Here is an 18,360-nt window from a genome sequence, read left to right on the forward strand (position 1 = left end):
GTAAATTTTAATAATCTAACTTGGGATTGGAGAAACGAATTTGTGAACGTTTTGTAGTATGGTATCTTTCCTGAGGACAAGAAGAAGTCACAATTGCTTTGGTAAAAAACCGCTTGGTATTGCTTAATTTGTGGAAATTTATTTCGAAAGATGTTTGGTGGACCTTTAGCACGGTGCATCGGTCCATCACAAACGGAGTATGTGATGAGAAAAGTACATGAGTGGCATTGCGGCAATCACGCATGGGGAAGATCGTTGGTGAAGACATTAATAAGAGTGGGATATTATTGGTCAAAAATGGAAGAAGAAGCAGAAAAATTTGAAGCCAGGTGCGATAAATGTCAACGATATGCCAATAACATGCACCGCCAGACAGAGCTGTTACATTAAGTTATTTCACCATAGCCCTTCATGAAATGGGGCATGGACATTGTAGGGTCGTTGCCTCAAGCTAAAGGAAAGGTACAATATCTGCTAGTTTTAACAGATTATTTTTCAAAATGGGTAGAAGTAGGTGCTTTCAAACAGGTGCGGGAAAAAGAAGTCAGAGGTTTTTTTAACGAAACTTTATATGTCAATTTGGGGTTCTAAAGGAAATCGTATGTGACAATGGCCCGCAATTCATAGGCACGAAAATCATAGAATTCTTTCAAAATTGGAAGATTAAACAGATTACATCCGCACCTTACCACCATGCGGTCAACGGACAAAGTGAATCGACAAATAAAGTTATTATCAATAACTTGAAGAAGAGATTAGAAGAATCAAAGGGCAAATGGCCAGAAATATTACCGGGGGTGTTATGGGCTTATTGAACGACAACAAAAATTAGTACGGGTGAGACTCCATTTTCACTTGTATATGGTGCAGAAACTTTAATTCCTGTGGAGATAGGTGAACCAAGTACGAGGTACACACATGCTACCGAAGATGAAAATAAGTAGGAGTTGCGGGTAAATTCGAATTTATTAGAAGAGAGGAGAGAAGCAACATTAATTCGAATGACAGCTCAAAAACAGATGATTGAACGATATTACAACAAGAAAGCTAGATTGAGGTACTTCAAGATTGGGGACTTCGTCCTCAAAAAGGTGTTTCGGTCAACAAAAGGGGCCTAGGTGTTCCAGTTAACAAAAGGGGCCAAAGTAGGAAAGTTTAGCCCAAATTGGGAAGGCCCATATAGGGTTCGAGGCATCGCCGGAAAAGGAGCATACGAGTTGGAAACCATGGATGGCAAGGTACTACCATCAAACTGGAATGCAATTCATTTGAACCAGTATTACTTCTAGACGAGGAAAATACCCGCGGTTAGGTATCATGCAAGTTCAATTTTATTTTGTTCTTTTGAATTTTACTAAACATTTTAGATGATAGGCAAAAAGCTCGCCCGTACCAAATGATGATATTAAACCCGAAAGACACACAGAATACTGAGTTATTCCCGGTCTAGGTTACAACTTTTCTGATGGAAAAAGGGTTATGCAATCATCATCCAAATAATTATCTTCGAATCCCATTCGTAATTTATTTTGAAAGTTCAAAAGATAAAACTTCCTCAAATTATTTCTCTTTTCATGTCTACTTCACGTTTCATATATTTGCACCAATACGAAGATGAGACGTCATCTTCATTGGTGTCGTTAACATACAAGGGTCCTCTCTTATAAAAATCCGTGTTAATCAAAGTCACTGACTATTAAGGTATTTTTAAATGTAAGAGAAAGCTCAAATATTAAAGGGAAAGAGCATAATATGCGGCAAAAGTAACCGAAATATTATATATTAACCCTAAAATAAGGGTGATAAATTTGTCATCTAACCCCAAAAGGACAGAGGCAACTAAAACAAACCTTCCAAAAAGTTGTTAAACTAAGAAAAAAGCAACATAAGGGAGTTCCAAATAAAAACCAATAAAAGAGTAAGGAAAAGGAGAAAAGCTAAGGAACATCATCAACGAGAGAAGAAGGATCAAATTGGGGAGAAGAGGCTTGAACATCAGCCCCGCCAGGAAAACGTCCATCACCATCACCCTTAGAACCTTCATCTTCAGGTGTGGAAAAGCTTTGATGTTGTTGAGTTTTATCAATTCCTTCTTTAGCTCTAACAATCTCAGCATTAAGGTCAAAACCATCCTAATTGGCTTCAATTAAAGTCTAAAGACGACTATTCAGAAAATACAAGCTAACATCCAGCGATAAGTTATCCTCGAAGGCCTCATAATCTTTTTCCCACTGATCAATCTCAGCTCTCATCTCTTCTTTTTCTTCTTCCGAGGCTTCATAGGCTATTTTCAAAAGAGCAAGAGAACTTTCTAAGAACTGAATTTTATCAGTAGAGGTGCGGAGATCTTCCTGAACTTGGGTAAGTGTCTAAACCAATTCACTCGCATAAACCTCTTTCTGGTTAAGGAGCTTTTTCAACCCCCTTATCTCTTTAGTAGCCTTGGAAAGTTGTTCAACAAAAGAGGATTCCAGTCTATCCTTGTCCTTCCCGACTTGACTGGAAGAAGTTTTTTCAACCGCTAACTCAGCGGAAACCATTCTCATTGGTGCTCCAAAGCACCATTCTCTTCTACAATAACTTCCTTTTCCAACTGAAGACCTTCAAATTTTTCTTTCTAGTTGTCACTCTCGGTACGCAATTCAATAATTTGTTGGTCAGTTTGAGAAAATCTTTTTATAAGCTCTGTGCCAATCAAATTAATCTACAAAAAGGTAGGGGAAGAACAATTATGAATGAGGAAAAGTAAGTAAGGAAGGAAATGTAAGTAAACTTATACCTTCAGAGAAGAATGAACAATGTCATTCATTAAGGTCAGTGAACTATGGCTTTCTAACTTCTTCTCTATGGGGCCTAACAATGGCTTCAACCACACATCAACTTTATCAGACATCCTCAACAAATTTCCGCCCTCAGAGGCCTCCATCACAACTATTTTCATCTCTCTTCTGTTGCTAGAAGGCTCGACTTCTACATGAGAAACATCAATGGGAATAACAACCGGAGTAACATCAGGCAAAGACATATGGGAGTTAACAGAAGATGAAATTGGAAGGGAAGAAAGAGGTAATTCTTCATAGGACCGGAGCCTTCTTCACCCTCAAAACCTCGGGCAAACAACCTATCAGCAGGAGTGGGTGGGGGATTAGCTACATCTTCATCAGAAATTTTTAAAGGAGTATTTTCTGGCTCGTCGATGAGTCTGAAAGGAATTGAACTAGATGGATGGTCATGAAAAACAATGGTTTCATCATGATAAACCACGCTTCTCCTGACGCACGTTTTTCTTACCAAAGAACCTTCTTCTACCTCCTCTTTATCATGAGAGCCACGAGCTTCATCAGTTTTCCTCTTGGAGGAAGAAGCAATCAAAATCCGTACCTAGGCAAGACTTACAAAAAGCCTGGTTGATGAAACAGACGAGGGACTAATTCCACTAATAGGAAACCCTAATAAAAAAAGGGGATGATGAAAATTTTTAATATGAACAAGTAAAAGAAGGAGAAGAATTATGAAGGTGAAAAGTACAATGCGTTTTCACTTTCCAACCGAATTTTTGAGAAAGAAATTTCCAAGATCTTTTGTCCATAGGAGAAACAGTCAACATCTTTTTTTTACCCAAGCACGGAAGTCGGGAATTTCTTCAAAGACATCCATGGTCGCTAAGAAAATGGGTATATAGTTACATAAAGGAATTCAATACAAATAAAAAGAAAAAGAGAATAAAAAGAAGAAAGTTTACGTGCAAAGTTCCATTTTTCTAGAAAAGGTATGTTTTCTTTACCCACTAACCCACTAGTGGGGGCAGCAACAAAGCGGGCGTACCAGCCACGGTCCCGATCATCCTCCGGGCTAACTAACACTCTTTTACTTCTATCCACAAGGGAAAAGACTCCTTCACGAAACAACTTGAGGGAGTAAATGTGAAGTAAGTGACGAAAGGTAAAAGGGGCGGAGACCAAATCCGACAAATAACGAAAGCATGCTACAGCCCTCCACACGATGGGGCCAATCTGGCCAAGGCACACATTAAAGTAGCGACAAAACTCGATGATCATTGAATCAATGGGAGGCTTAAACCCTATAGTAAAGGGGTAGGTATAAACAAAAGAAAAACCGGCATGGTAAGAGGTGATCCTTTTGTTGGCACCAGGGATTAAAACTGGAAAATCTGGTTTCCAATGACATTCTCGTCGAATTAAGGAAAGAAGACCGTCAGTGATTAAGCTTGGGTAAAGTTCAGCAGGGTTAAGGGAAGCTATAGAAGAGACTTGATTTCTCATGGTCTCACGGTCTGTTACAAAAGAAAATTCTTGAGGAACAATCTCAACAACTATAGGTTCACGCACAGGTTCATTTAGGTCCCTATTTCTAGAAAAAAGATCTAGGGGTTAGTGGAACCCTAGGTCTAGAAGAAGATGGCCTGGCAGAACTAATTTGAGAAGAGCAACCACGTTTAGATAACGAACCGAGACTACAAAACCTACCACCTCTCCTACTTCTAGTGGGAGCAGTAGAAGGAGAAAGTTCGTCGGCGATCACAACTTTGCGAGGGTATGGTATTGATGAAGACATGTTTAACAATGGAAATAGAGAAGAAAGTTACAGAGATACGAATAAGGACTAAGCTAATGGATAAAGAAGGAAGAAGGTTTCAAAAAATAAAAAAGAATGAAGTATTTATAAGGAGATACAACCGTCGTTAAAATTGGTCATTTTGAAGCGTCATAATGGAACCGTCACTTCATGACTAATGCAGCCGCAGGAAAAACTCTAAAAAGTACTTAGAAATTGCACATCCAATCATAAGAAGCCACATGGAATGTGCATTACATGAATGTGACATACGTCGCATCGATTCTAAAGGAGGCATAATGATACTCGAGAAATGACGGCAAAGAATTCCTGCCATAAAAACTTACTTGTCATGACCCGAAATTCTCACCTTCGGGATCGTGATGGGGCCTAATATTTCACTTGCTAGGTAAGCCAATGTTAGAATAATTTTAACCATTTTTTTTATTTTAACAATTTAATTTAATTAATAATAAAGAAACTAATAACTGGAATAAAATCTGAAATAAAGCGAGTAGACCAGAGTAAACCATAATAATAGCGATGTTTAAATACTATTGCAGAACTGGTGTCACAAGTACACGAGCTACTAGAATAATATAAATAAGGGTCTGAATAAAAATAAAGTTGTCTGACAGAAATACATAGCTAAATTAAAGTAGATGGGGATTTCAGAGCTGCGAACGCCGTGCAACCATACCTCAAGTCTCCTGTGAATAGCTGAATCCGAGCAAATCTACTATACGCTGCTGTGACCAACTCTGGTATCTACACAAGAAGTGCAGAGTGTAGTATGAGTACAACCGACCCCATGTATCCAGTAAGTGCCGAGCCTAACATCGACGAAGTAGTGACGAGGCTAAGGCAGGTCACTTATATTAACTTGTATGCAGTAATAATAATAACAACAATATAGGAGAACATGAATAGAAATTAAACCGGTAAATCATATCAACAATCAAGCCAACTCGACAGTCATAACCAATTATTACTTAAATCAGTTTCCGTTGCTGCGTGTAACCCGATTCCCACAATATATTCATATTCAATTCCGTTGCTGCGTGCAACCCGATCCCACCCTATATTTATTTTCATTTAATTTCGTTGCGGCGTGCAACCCGATCCTTAATATATCTTTTCAATCAATTCTATTGAGGCGTGCAACCCGCTTTTCTAATATATTCACCTTCAATTAATTTTATTGCGGAGTGTAACCCACTCCTCCAATATATTCACTTTCATTTCTGTTGGGTGTGCAACCCGCTCCTCAATAATATAATTTACCAATAATAATTATGAAATTGTAAGACAACAAGCATATAATAATTATGATTTATTTAGAAACAAGTGATGGCAAGTAGCAATTAATTGTGGAAATTAAGGAGGAAATAGGCAATTTAATATTTAGTATGCTAAATGTCAAGTAACAATTAAGTCACATAAATCAAATAAGCATGTAGCAAATATAACATGGATTCAAGGCATAATATTGAGCAAGGAATATGAGAGAAATAATTAATATAATAATTAATTCATAATTTAAAATAATTTATGATTTCCAGATAAATGTGCAAACAATCAATTTGACGACGTATAGGCACTCGTCACCTCGCCTATACATCGTTACACATGAAAAGCACGTAACAATAATTCAAGGGTTCTATTCCCTCAAGTCAAGGTTAACCATGACACTTACCTCGCTTCGCAGCCAAATTCAAGGTTCCAATAAACCTTCACCTCGCGAATTGATGTTCGAAAGCTTCAAATCTAGTCACAAACAATTTAATATTCTCAACACGACTCATAGGAATTAATTTCACATGAAATTACTATTTTTCTGGATTAAAATCCGAAACGCATTTCAAAAACCAACAGTGGGACCGACGTCTCGAATCCCAAAAAAATGCACGAAATTTGAATACCTATTCCGATACGAGTTCAACCATACAAAAATTATCGAATTTCGACACGAGATAGGCTTTCGAATCTTAAATTTTTATTTTTGGAAGATTTTATAAAAATCTATTTTTTCTTCCATAAATTCATGGATTCATGATGTAAATGAGTATGGAATTATGAAATATAACTAATTTCGGATAAAGAATACTTACCCAGCTCAAAATCGTGAAAAATACCTCCGAAATCACCCAAAGCCGAGGTTTAAAACTCTAAAAATGAGCAACAATGTCGGACTCCAGACATATATATTCTGTCTAGGCAAGTCGCATCTCTGAGATGCGACTTGTCTCAAAACTTTCATGCCAAATATTACAGTACCAGCCTTCATTCAATCGATCATATCTTTCTGTCCAAATGTCTAAATGATGATGGTTTATCTTTCGGGAAACTAGAATCAAAGTGCTATAACTTTAATGTTTTGACAATTTCGAGATTTCTTATAGATTGCGAGATTTCTTATTGATTGCGAGATATAAGCTTCCAAAGTCAGCTCTGCGCATCAAAGATTTCTGGCGATGTACACTGCCAGGCAAACAAAAACTGCATTACCAGCCTTTAGTCAATCGAACGTAACTTTATGTACAAATGTCCAAATGATGAATGATTTTGTCTTTCTGGAAACTAGAATCAAAGGGCTACAACTTTCATGTTTTGATAATTTTCAGATTCCCTATATATTGCGAGATATAAGCTTCCAAAGTGAGTTCTGCGCATCAGAAATTTTGCACATTGTTGTAAAAAAACAGCAGTTAAAAATGACCTAAAAATGGTCCGAAACTACTCTGAAACTCACCCGAGCTCCTCGGGACCCGTCCGAACACACCAACAAGTCTCAAAATATATTATGGACCTACTCGAGGTCTCAAATCACACATAACAATGGCGAAACTACAAATCGTGCTTCGATTCAGACTTATGCGTTTATGAACTTTTCAATTCTATAATTCGCGCCGAAACATGCCAAATCAATTCGGAATGAACTAAAATTTTGCATACAAGTCATAAATGACATAATGGAGCTGTTCCAATTTCCATAATCTAATTCTGACCCCGATATCAATAAAGTCAACTCCCAGTCAAACTTTCCAAAAATCTTCTATTTTCAAACTTTCGCTAAAATGCGTTGAATTGTCCTACGGACATCCAAATCCAAATCCGAACATGCTCCTAAGTCCTAAATTACCATACGAAGCTATTGGAATTATCAAAATTCTATTCTGGGGTCGTTTGCTCAAATGTCAAATCTCGGGTCAAACTTTAGAAATTTAAGCTTTATAAAATCAAACCTTTTATTTGTTTCAAAAACTAACGGAAAACGTGCCTACGTACCTCGGAATAACTTCAAATTTTGTACATAACTCATAAATATTGTTACGAAGCTGATCAAACTCTCGGAATCTAAATCGGGATTTGGTATCAACAAAAACCCAAATATAACCAAATTTAGGAATTCTTAAACCTCTAAATTTCTAATTTCTGTTAAATGCCAATAATTTGAGTTAGAGACCTTCGAATTTGATTTCAGGCATACGCCTAAGTCCTAAATCATGATATGGACCTACCGAAACTGTCAAAAAACTGATCTGGATCCGTTGGCTCAAAACATTGACCGAAGTTAACTCAGTTTAGTTTTAAAGCTCTATTTCACATTTAAATCATTTTTTCATATAAAAACTTTCCGGAAAAAATTTATGGATTGCGCACGCAAGTCGAGGAATGATGAATAGTGCTTTTCGAGGTCTTAGAACACATAAATGATTATTTAAAATTAAAGATGACATATTGAGTCATCACATTCTCCACCTCTAAAACAAACGTTCATCCTCGAACAAAGTTAGAAAAATACTTGAGCTGATGAAAAGGTGGGGATAACTACTTCGCATGTCCGGATCGGACTCCTAGGCAGCTGCCTCAATTGGCTGACCTTTCCATTGCACCTGAACCAAGGGATAGCTTTTAGACCTTAACTGTTGGACCTGTCGGGCTAGGATAGTTACCGGCTGCTCCTCGTAAGTCAAATATTTGTCCAATTGGACTAAGTTAAATTCTAACACATGGGACAGATCACCATGATATTTTCGGAGCATAGATACATGGAACACGGATGAACTGCTGATAAACTAGGTGGTAGTGCAAGCTTGTAGGATACTTCACCCACCCTTTCAAGAATTTCAAAGTGTCCGATATACCTAGGGCTTAACTTTTCATTCTTTCCGAATCTCATTTCACCTTTCATAGGTGAAACCCGGAGGAATACTCTTTCTCCAGTCATGAATGCAACATCACGAACCTCATGGTTGGCATAAATCTTTTGCCTAGACTGAGCTGTGCGAAGTCGATCCTTGATAACCTTGACCTTATCCAAGGCATCATGTACCAAATCAGTACCCAACAACCGAGCCTCTCCCGGTTCAAACCAGCTAACTAGCGAACGACATCTCCTCCCGTATAATACTTTATACAGAGCCATCTGAATGCTCGACTGATAGTTGTTATTATAGGCAAACTCTGCAAGTGGAAAGAACTGATCCCAAGAACCTCCAAAATCTATAATACAAGCGCGAAACATATCTTCCAATATATGAATAGTGCGCTCTGATTGTCCGTCTGTCTGTGGATGAAATGTTGTACTCAACTCAACCTGCGTTCCTAACTCACGCTGTACAACCCTCCAAAAGTGCGAGGTGAACTGCGTACCTCGATCTGAAATAATAGACACGGGCACACCGTGAAGGCGGACAATCTCACGAATGTAAATTTCAGCTAACCGCTCTGAAGAATAGGTAATTGCCACTGGAATGAAATGTGCTGACTTGGTCAACCTGTCCACAATGACGCACACTGCGTCGAACTTCTTCTGAGTCTGTGGGAGTCCAACAACAAAATCCATAGTGATATGCTCCGACTTCCACTCAGGAATTTCTAACTTCTGAATCAAACCACCAGGTCTCTGATGCTCGTATTTAACTTGCTGACAATTCAAACACCGGGCTACATATGAAATTATATCCTTTTTCATTCTTCTTCACCAATAATATTGCCGCAAATCTTGATAAATTTTGCCGGCACCCAGATGAATAGAATACCAGGAACTGTGGGCCTCTTCAAGAATTAATTCACGAAGCCCATCCACATTAGGAACACAAATACGACCATGCATCTGCAAAACTCCATCATCTCCCACAACAACCTGCTTGGCACCATCGGGCTGCACCGTGTCCTTAAGGACAAGCAAATGAGGATCATCATATTGTCGCTCTCTTATGCGCTCATATAAAGAAGACTGAGCAATTGTGCAAGCTAGAACCCAACTGGCTCCGAAATATCTAACCTCATAAACTGATTGGCCAAAGTCTGAACATCTACAGCTAGCGGCCTCTCACCAACTGGAATATACGCAAGGCTGCCCATACTCACAACCTTTCTACTCAAAGCATCAGCCACCACATTGGCCTTTCTCGGGTGATACAAAATGGTGATATCATAGTCGTTCAATAGCTCCAACCATCTTCTCTACCTCAAATTGAGATATTTTTGTTTGAATAGATACTGTAGACTATGATGATCTGTGATACTTCACATGACACGCCGTAATGGTACTGCCTCCAAATCTTCAGCACATGAACAATGGCTGCTAATTCTATGTCATGAACATGATAATTCTTCTCGTGAACTTTCAACTGTCATGATGCATATGCAATCACCCTGACATCTTGCATCAATACTGCACTGAATCCGATACGAGATACATCACAATACACCATGTACGATCCTGAACATGTGGGCAACACCAACACTGGCTCTGTAGTCAAAGCAGTCTTGAGCTTCTGAAAGCTTAACTCACACTCGTCTGACCATCTGAATGGAGCACCCTTATGGGTCATTTTGGTCAATAGGTTTGCTATAGATGAAAACACTTCCACAAACCGGTGATAATAACCTGCCAGACCTAGAAAACTCTGAATCTCTGTAGCTGAAGTAGGTCTAGGCCAGTTCTAAACTGCCTCAATCTTCATAGGGTCCACTTTTATGCCTTCTGGCGATGCAACATGCCCCAAAAAGGCAACTAAGTCTAACCAGAACTTGCATTTTGAAAATTTGGCATATAATTGATTATCCCTCAATGTCTGAAGCACAATCCGAAGATGTTTCTCATGTTTTTCTCGACTGTTGGAGTAAATCAAGATGTCATGAATGAATACAACCATAAAGTGATCCAGATAGGGCTTGAACACACTGTTCATCAAATTCATAAATGCTGTTGGGGCATTTGTCAGCCCAAATGACATCACTAAAAATTCATAATGCTCATACCGAGTCTGAAAAGCTGTCTTAGGGACATCAAATGCCCTAATCTTCAACTGATGATAGCCAGACCTCAAGTCAATCTTCGAAAATATCTTAGTACCATAAAACTGATAGAATAAGTCATCAATTCTTGGCAACAAATACTTGTTCTTGATAGTAGCCCTGTTCAACTGCCAATAATCTATACACATCCATATTGAACCATCTTTCTTCTTCACAAACAACACTGGTGCACCCCAGAGCCAGACACTAGGTCTAATGAATCCCTGATCAAGCAATTCTTGTAACTGTTCCTTCAAGTCTTTCAACTCTAGTGGGGCAATACGGTATGGTGGAATAGAAATGGGCTGAGTGCCCAGAGCTAAATCAATACAGAAGTCAATATCTCTGTCGGGTGGCATCCCCAACAAATCTGCATGAAATACTTCTAAAAATTCATGAACAACTGGTACTGAGTCTATATCCGCACTGGGATCGCAAATATAAGCCAAATAGGATAGACACCCCTTCTCGACCATACGCCGAACCTTCATATAAGAAATAACCCTACTGGTAGAATGACCAGGAGTTCCTTTCCACTCCAATCGAGGTAACACTAGCATGGCTAAGGTCATCATCTTGGCATGACAATCCAATTTAGCATGATAAGGTGACAGCCAATCCATACCCAGTATGAGGTCAAATCTACCATGTTGAGAAGTAGAAGATCCACACTAGTCTCAAGACTCCCAATAATAACCACGCACGAATAATAGACATGATCTACCATAACAGAATCTCCCTCCGGCGTGGACACATATACAAACACACTCAGAGAATCACGAGGAATAACCATATATGAAGCAAAGTAGGAGGACACATAGGAGTAAGTAGATCCCAGATCAAATAAAACTGAGGCATCTCTATGGAAAACTGGAACAATACCTATGATCATGGCGTTGGATAACTCGGCCTCAGGCCTAGTTGGGAAAGCATAGAATCGGGGCTGGGCCCCACCAGTCTGAACTACATCTCTGGGACAGGACATAGCTCGTTGACCTCCACCTCTAATAGTCCGACATCCACCTCTAGTAGTCTGACCTCCACCTCTAACAGTACCCCTGCCCCTAGCTGGTCGGTCGGGCAGTGGAGCAACCACTGCTGGTATGATGGCACGTGAATTCTGCTTAGATCTGTTGCTCAACAACCTAGGGCAATGCCTCCTGATGTGACCAATGTTCCCACTCTCATAATACCCATCCTGCTGTCGTGGCTGCTAAGGCTGAAGTTGACCCGAACGAGTCAGACAGCCGCCATAGTGACTCTAGAGTGGTGGTGCACTAATAGGAGCTGAATGCGCACTAAATGTTAGCTGTCCAGGGTAAGGAACATAAGGACCTTGACTCCCTGAAGCATAGTGAGAAGTCTGAAGTGCTGAATAAAATGACCTAGGAGGATGACCCCTACCATAAGTACTCCTGCCTCCAGATAAGGCGCCTCTGAAATTACCGGAATGACGGGGCCTCTTATCTAACACTAGTTGTCTCTCTTGTGAAAGATCCATCTCGATCCGCCTGGCGATATTAGCAGCCATCTGAAAATAAATCTCACACCGGTCTCCTTGGCTATCTGTAGCTTGATAGGTTGAACGAGTCCATCAATGAACCTCCTCATCCCCCCCTCTGTCTCTCTATCGGTAGGAAGCAAAAGAAAATCATGATGGGATAGATCTACAAAACGGGTCTCATACTGAGTGATTGACATACTTCCCTGCTGGAGATGCTATAACTGCTTGCGGTAATTCTCCCTCAGTGTGATAGGAAGGAACTTCTCTAGAAAAAGCTACGAGAACTGCTCCTAGGTAAGTGCAGGTAAACCAACTGGTTTAGTAAATACATAATCTTTCCACCACCTCTTGGCAGAACCAATCATCTGAAACAAAGAAAAATCAACCCCATTGCTTTTGACTATCCCCATGTTCTGCAATACTTCATAGAAGCGGTCAAGAAAATCCCGTGGGTCCTTAGAAGGTGTACCACTGAAATGGATTGGAAATAGCTTGGTAAACTTGTCCAACCTCAACAAATCCTCAGAAGACAAAAAAGACCTATCATCGGCCTGTACTGCAACAACTGGTTGAACTACCCTAACTGGATGGGCTATTGGAGCCAGTTACTGGGGAGTTGTCTGCCCCGAAGCGGGAATAGTGGGAGTTTGTGCTCCTCCCCCAGTTTGTGAGACGGTTGGTGCCACTAGAAATGTACCATTTTAGGCCACACCCTCCACAAGACTCACCAAATGGTCTAGAGTATCCTGAAGTACAGGAGTAGCTATGAATCCTCCTGAACCTGAACTGGTCCAACAGGTACTGTCTGAGTTGGAACCTCCGCTTCTAAATCCACCTGAGTTTCTACAACATGTGTTGTTGCTCGAGCTCTAGATTGAGGTCTGCCTCTGCCTCTACCTCGGCCTATGGCGCGACCTCGACCTCGGCCTCTTCCCCTAGTCATAGCTGTCACTGGGGGCTCTGGCTCCTTTCCGTCTGTGAGAGGTTAAGAATAGAAGCGTTCAATCGTCAATGATAGAATAAAATCGCATAACAGAGTTGAATAGAAGTGAAATTATTCCTAAACTCCATAGCCTTTGGAATGTAAGTACAAACGTCTCCGCACCGATCCTTCAGACTCTACTAAGCTTGCTCGTGACTCATGAGACCTATGTAACCTAGTGCTCTGATACCAATTTGTCGCAACCCGAAATTCCCACTTTTGGGACCGTGATAGCGCCTAACATTTCACTTGCTAGTCAAGCCAACGTTAGAATAATTTTAACCATTTTTTTTATTTTAACAATTTAATTTAATTAATAATAAAGCAACTAATAACTGGAATAAAATCTGAAATAAAGTGAGTAAACCATAATAATAGCGATGTCTAAATACCATCCCAGAACTGGTGTCACAAGTGCACGAGCTACTAGAATAATACAAATAAGGGTCTGAATGAAAATAATGTTGTCTGACAGAAATACACAGCTAAAATAAAGTAGATGGGGACTTCATAGTTGTGAACAACATGCAGCTATACCACAAGTCTCATGTGGATAGCTGAATCCGAGCAAATCTACTGTACGCCGCTGGGGCCAACTCTGGTATCTACACAAGAAGTGTAGAGTGTAGTATGAGTACAACCGACCCCATGTACCCTGTAAGTGTCGAGCCTAACCTCGACGAAGTAGTGACGAGACTAAGGCAAGTCACTTACATTAACCTGTACGCAATAATAATAACAACAATATAGGAGAACATGAATAGAAATTAAACCAGTAAATCATATCAACAAACAAGGCAACTTGTCAGTCATAACCAATTATTTCTTAAATCACTTTCTGTTGCGACGTTCAACCCGATCCCCACAATATATTCATATTCAATTCCCTTGCTGCGTGCAACCCGATCCCATCCTATATTTATTTTCATTTAATTCCGATGCGGCGTGCAACCCGATCCTCAATATATCTTTTTAATCAATTCTGTTGCGGCGTGCAACCCTCTCCTCTAATATATTCACTTTCAATTAATTTTGTTGCGGCGTGCAACCCGCTCCTCAATAATATAATTTACCAATTCTTATAAAAGTAATTATTCCAATAAATGCAACAATTAGTATGAAATTGTAAGACAACAAGCATATTATAATTATGATTTATTTAGAAACAGGTGATGGCAAGTAGCAATTAATTTTGGAAATTAAGGAGAAAATAGGCAATTTAATATTTAGTATGCTAAATGTCAAGTAACAATTAAGTCACATAAATTAAATAAGCATGTAGCAAATATAGCATGGATTCAAGGCATAATATTGAGCAAGGAATATGAGAGAAATAATTAATATAATAATTAATTTATAATTTAAAATAATTTATGATTTCCAGATAAATGTGCAAACAATCAATTTGACAACGTATAGGCACTCATCACCTCGCTTATACGTCGTTACACATGAAATTCACGTAACAATAATTCAAAGGTTCTATTCCCTCAAGTTAAGGTTAACCACGACACTTACCTCGCTTCGCAACCAAATTCAAGATTCCAATAAATCTCTGTCTCACGAATTGATGTACGAAAGCTTTAAATTTAGTCACAAACAATTCAATATTCTCAACACGAATTGTAGGAATTAATTCCATATGAAATTACTACTTTTCCGGATTAAAACCAAAAATTCATTTAAAAACTGACAGTGGGACCCACGTCTCGAATCCCAAAAAAACTCACAAAATCCGAACATCCGTTCCGATACGAGTTCAACCATATAAAAATTATTGAATTCCGACATCGGATTGGCTTTCAAATCTAAATTTTTTGTTTTGGGAAGATCTTATAAAAATCTGATTTTTCTTCCATAAATTCACGGATTCATGATGTAAATGAGTATGAAATCATGAAATATAACTAATTTCGGATAAAGAATACTTACCCAACTCAAACTCGTGAAACATGCCTCCAAATCACCCAAAACCGAGGTCTAAAACTCTAAAAATGAAGAAAAATGTCGGACTCTGGACATATATATTCTGTCCAGGCGATGCGACTTGTCTAAAAAATTTCAAGCCAAAATTTGCGGTACCAGCCTTCAGTCAATCGAGTATAACTTTATGTACAAATATCCAAATGATGAATGGTTTCTTTCTGGAAACTAGAATCAAAGGGCTACAACTTTCATGTTTTGATAATTTCCATATTCCTTACAGATTTTGCAAGATATAAGCTTCCAAAGTGAGCTCTGCGCATCAGAAATTTCTAGAGCACACTGTCAGGCAAGCAAAAATTGCATTACCAGCCTTCAGTCAATCGATCGTAACTTTATGTACAAATATCCAAATAATAAATGGTTTATCTTTTTGGAAACTAGAATCAAAGGGCTACAACTTTCATATTTTGATAATGTCCACATTTCTTATATATTGCGAGATATAAGCTTCCAAAGTCAGTTCTGTGCATCAGAAATTTCGCACACTGCTGTAAAAAACTAGCAGTTAAAAATGACCTAAAAATGGTCTGAAACCACTCCGAAACTCACATGAGCCACTCGGGAGCCCGTACGAACAGACCAACTCTCAAAACATATTATGGACCTACTCGAGGTCTCAAATCACACATAACAATGGTGAAACTTCGCGTGTCGATTCAGATTTATGAGTTTATGAAATTTTTAATTCTATAAACTCGCGCCGAAACACGCCAAATCAATTCAGAATAAACTCAAATTTTGCATGCAAGTCATAAATGACATAATGGAGCTGTTCCAATTTCTAGAATCGAATTCCGACCCCGATATTTTTAAAGTCAACTCCCGGTCAAACTTTCCAAAAATCTTCTATTTTTCAACTTTCGCCAAAATGCGCCGAATTGTCCTACGGACATTCAAATCCAAATCCGAACATGCTTCTAAGTCTGAAATCACCATACGAAACTATTAGAATCATCCAAATTTTATTCCGGGATCGTTTGCTCAAAAGTCAAGTCTCGGGTCAAACTTTTAGAAATTTAAGTTTTATAAAATCAAACTTTTTATTTTTTTCAAAAACGAAAAACGTGCCTACGTACCTCGGAATAACTTCAAATTTTGTACATAAGTCATAAATATTATTATGAAACTGATCAAACTTTCGGAATCTAAATCGAGACCCGGTATCAATAAAAAGCCAATTATGACCAAATTTAGGAATTCTTAAACCTTTAAATTTCTAGTGTCTGTTAAATGCCAATAATTTGAGTTAGGGATCTTCGAATTCAATTCCATGCATACGCACAAATCCCAAATCATGATACAGACCTACTGAAACTATCAAAATACTGATCCGGGTCCATTGGCTCAAAACGTTGACCGAAGTCAACTCAGTTGAGTTTTAAAGCTCTATTTCAAATTTTAATCAATTTTTTATATAAAAATTTTCCGAAAAAGTTTACGGACTGCGCACGCAAGTCGAGAAATATTGAATAGTGCTTCTCGATATCTCAAAACACAAGAATGAATATTTAAAATTAAAGATGACATATTAGGTCATTAGATTACCACTTCTCGAATATTCAGTTGAGGATATTTAGAAAGTGGGGGGACTATCCCTATTGGTGGAAAAAAGATATGACACGTAGATTATCAACAAGCTGATGGGGAATGACATGTGGAACATCAATGTAAGGACCCAATAAAAGTAAGGGAAGTCAGGACAGTTACAAGAAATCTTTAGTCATAAATATATCTGTTACGGTAACATATGGTAACGGACAATCAATATGATTAATACATTAGTGAGCTAAATTAAGTGTGGGAACCGTTATAATTGTATGTTCCTATATATGGACAGAAATCTCATATTTCAAGGGAAAGTTACGATTATTATTGAAATCCACACTATTATTCTTTACTTTATTTTCTAAGTTTTAAGCCTTGATTTTGGGGAGTGATTATCAGTTCATTTCTCATTTTCGTTTATCAATCATTTCCATTCTTTAATCTATTCTTCCAAAATTGCTGGAAAAGTGAAGTAAATCTTAGTTATCAGTAACCCGATTTCTTTTAGATATTGACTTTGAACGAGAAATCTATTTTTGGTTAAACAGGAAGTGCATTTGAACTCTAATCCACATGTTTCTTCATCTCTTCATTTGCAGACTCATGCGAGAATAAAAGACGACGATTTACCTGATTGCATAAAGGTACAATATGCCAACCTACCAATATTAAACTCATCTTTCTGTTTCTGTGCAGAAACTCGAGCCAGACAACTAATACAACTCTAAAGTCACTCCTTTTCTTATTTTGCATAATCTAAGTTATGATACTAGTTTAATGAAGTTATTCTTTTTATCCTATCGATCAAAGAAGTTTTGTGATGGCATATTGTTCATACTTGACAGAGCTTGGAATGGTTGGTGAAGTATATATGATAAGAAGGTGGTCCAGCATGCATCTCATTCATTTTCTCCATATTTTGGAATAGATCAGTTTATCATCTCATGCTTTGGCTAAAAGTTTCTTCTTAGTCTTCCCAAAGTCTCAGACAATAACATCAAGATATTCTTCTGAAGTTTGATCAAGTGATGCATACTTCATCTTTTTTGTCCTTGTAACAATACCAAAAAATACACTTCATGTATAGTACTGTCCTTACCAAGAAACAAGCATGTAGAAAGAACTTAAAGACATTGTTGTATTTAGCAGCACATTAAAAAAATGCTTAAGGCTCACTCTTCTAGTTTTATTTTACAAGCCTAGCCAATTGATTTATAATGCGTCAACAGGATAATTCTCACTCTCTTCGTTTTATTCCCACATCTACCTTACAAGCACCACAGTACAGTTACAAGGACAACATATATCATAACTAATAATTCAAGCCATAGAACTAATAATTGCTACAAACTTCAGCAGCAAGATCATCTAACTTAGAACTAAAATCAACCATATTACAAATTATTAGGAGTTGATATGAGTCATCCAACCAATTGTTTTTTCAGTTTGAAAGAGTTTT

At 38.3% G+C, this 18,360-nt stretch overlaps 1 long non-coding RNA gene across 1 annotated transcript; it reads left to right on the forward strand.

Moving 5' to 3' along the window:
* The first annotated feature begins 318 nt into the window (after nucleotides 1–318).
* On the forward strand, nucleotides 319–18,082 carry LOC104092423 (uncharacterized). The gene is made up of 3 exons (XR_685435.3): nucleotides 319–1,238; nucleotides 17,501–17,545; nucleotides 17,747–18,082. It is a non-coding gene; the product is annotated as an uncharacterized lncRNA (long non-coding RNA).
* The last annotated feature ends 278 nt before the right edge of the window (nucleotides 18,083–18,360 follow it).

This window comes from Nicotiana tomentosiformis, chromosome 9, assembly GCF_000390325.3.
Source record: "Nicotiana tomentosiformis chromosome 9, ASM39032v3, whole genome shotgun sequence".
Taxonomy (NCBI): Eukaryota; Viridiplantae; Streptophyta; class Magnoliopsida; order Solanales; family Solanaceae; genus Nicotiana; species Nicotiana tomentosiformis.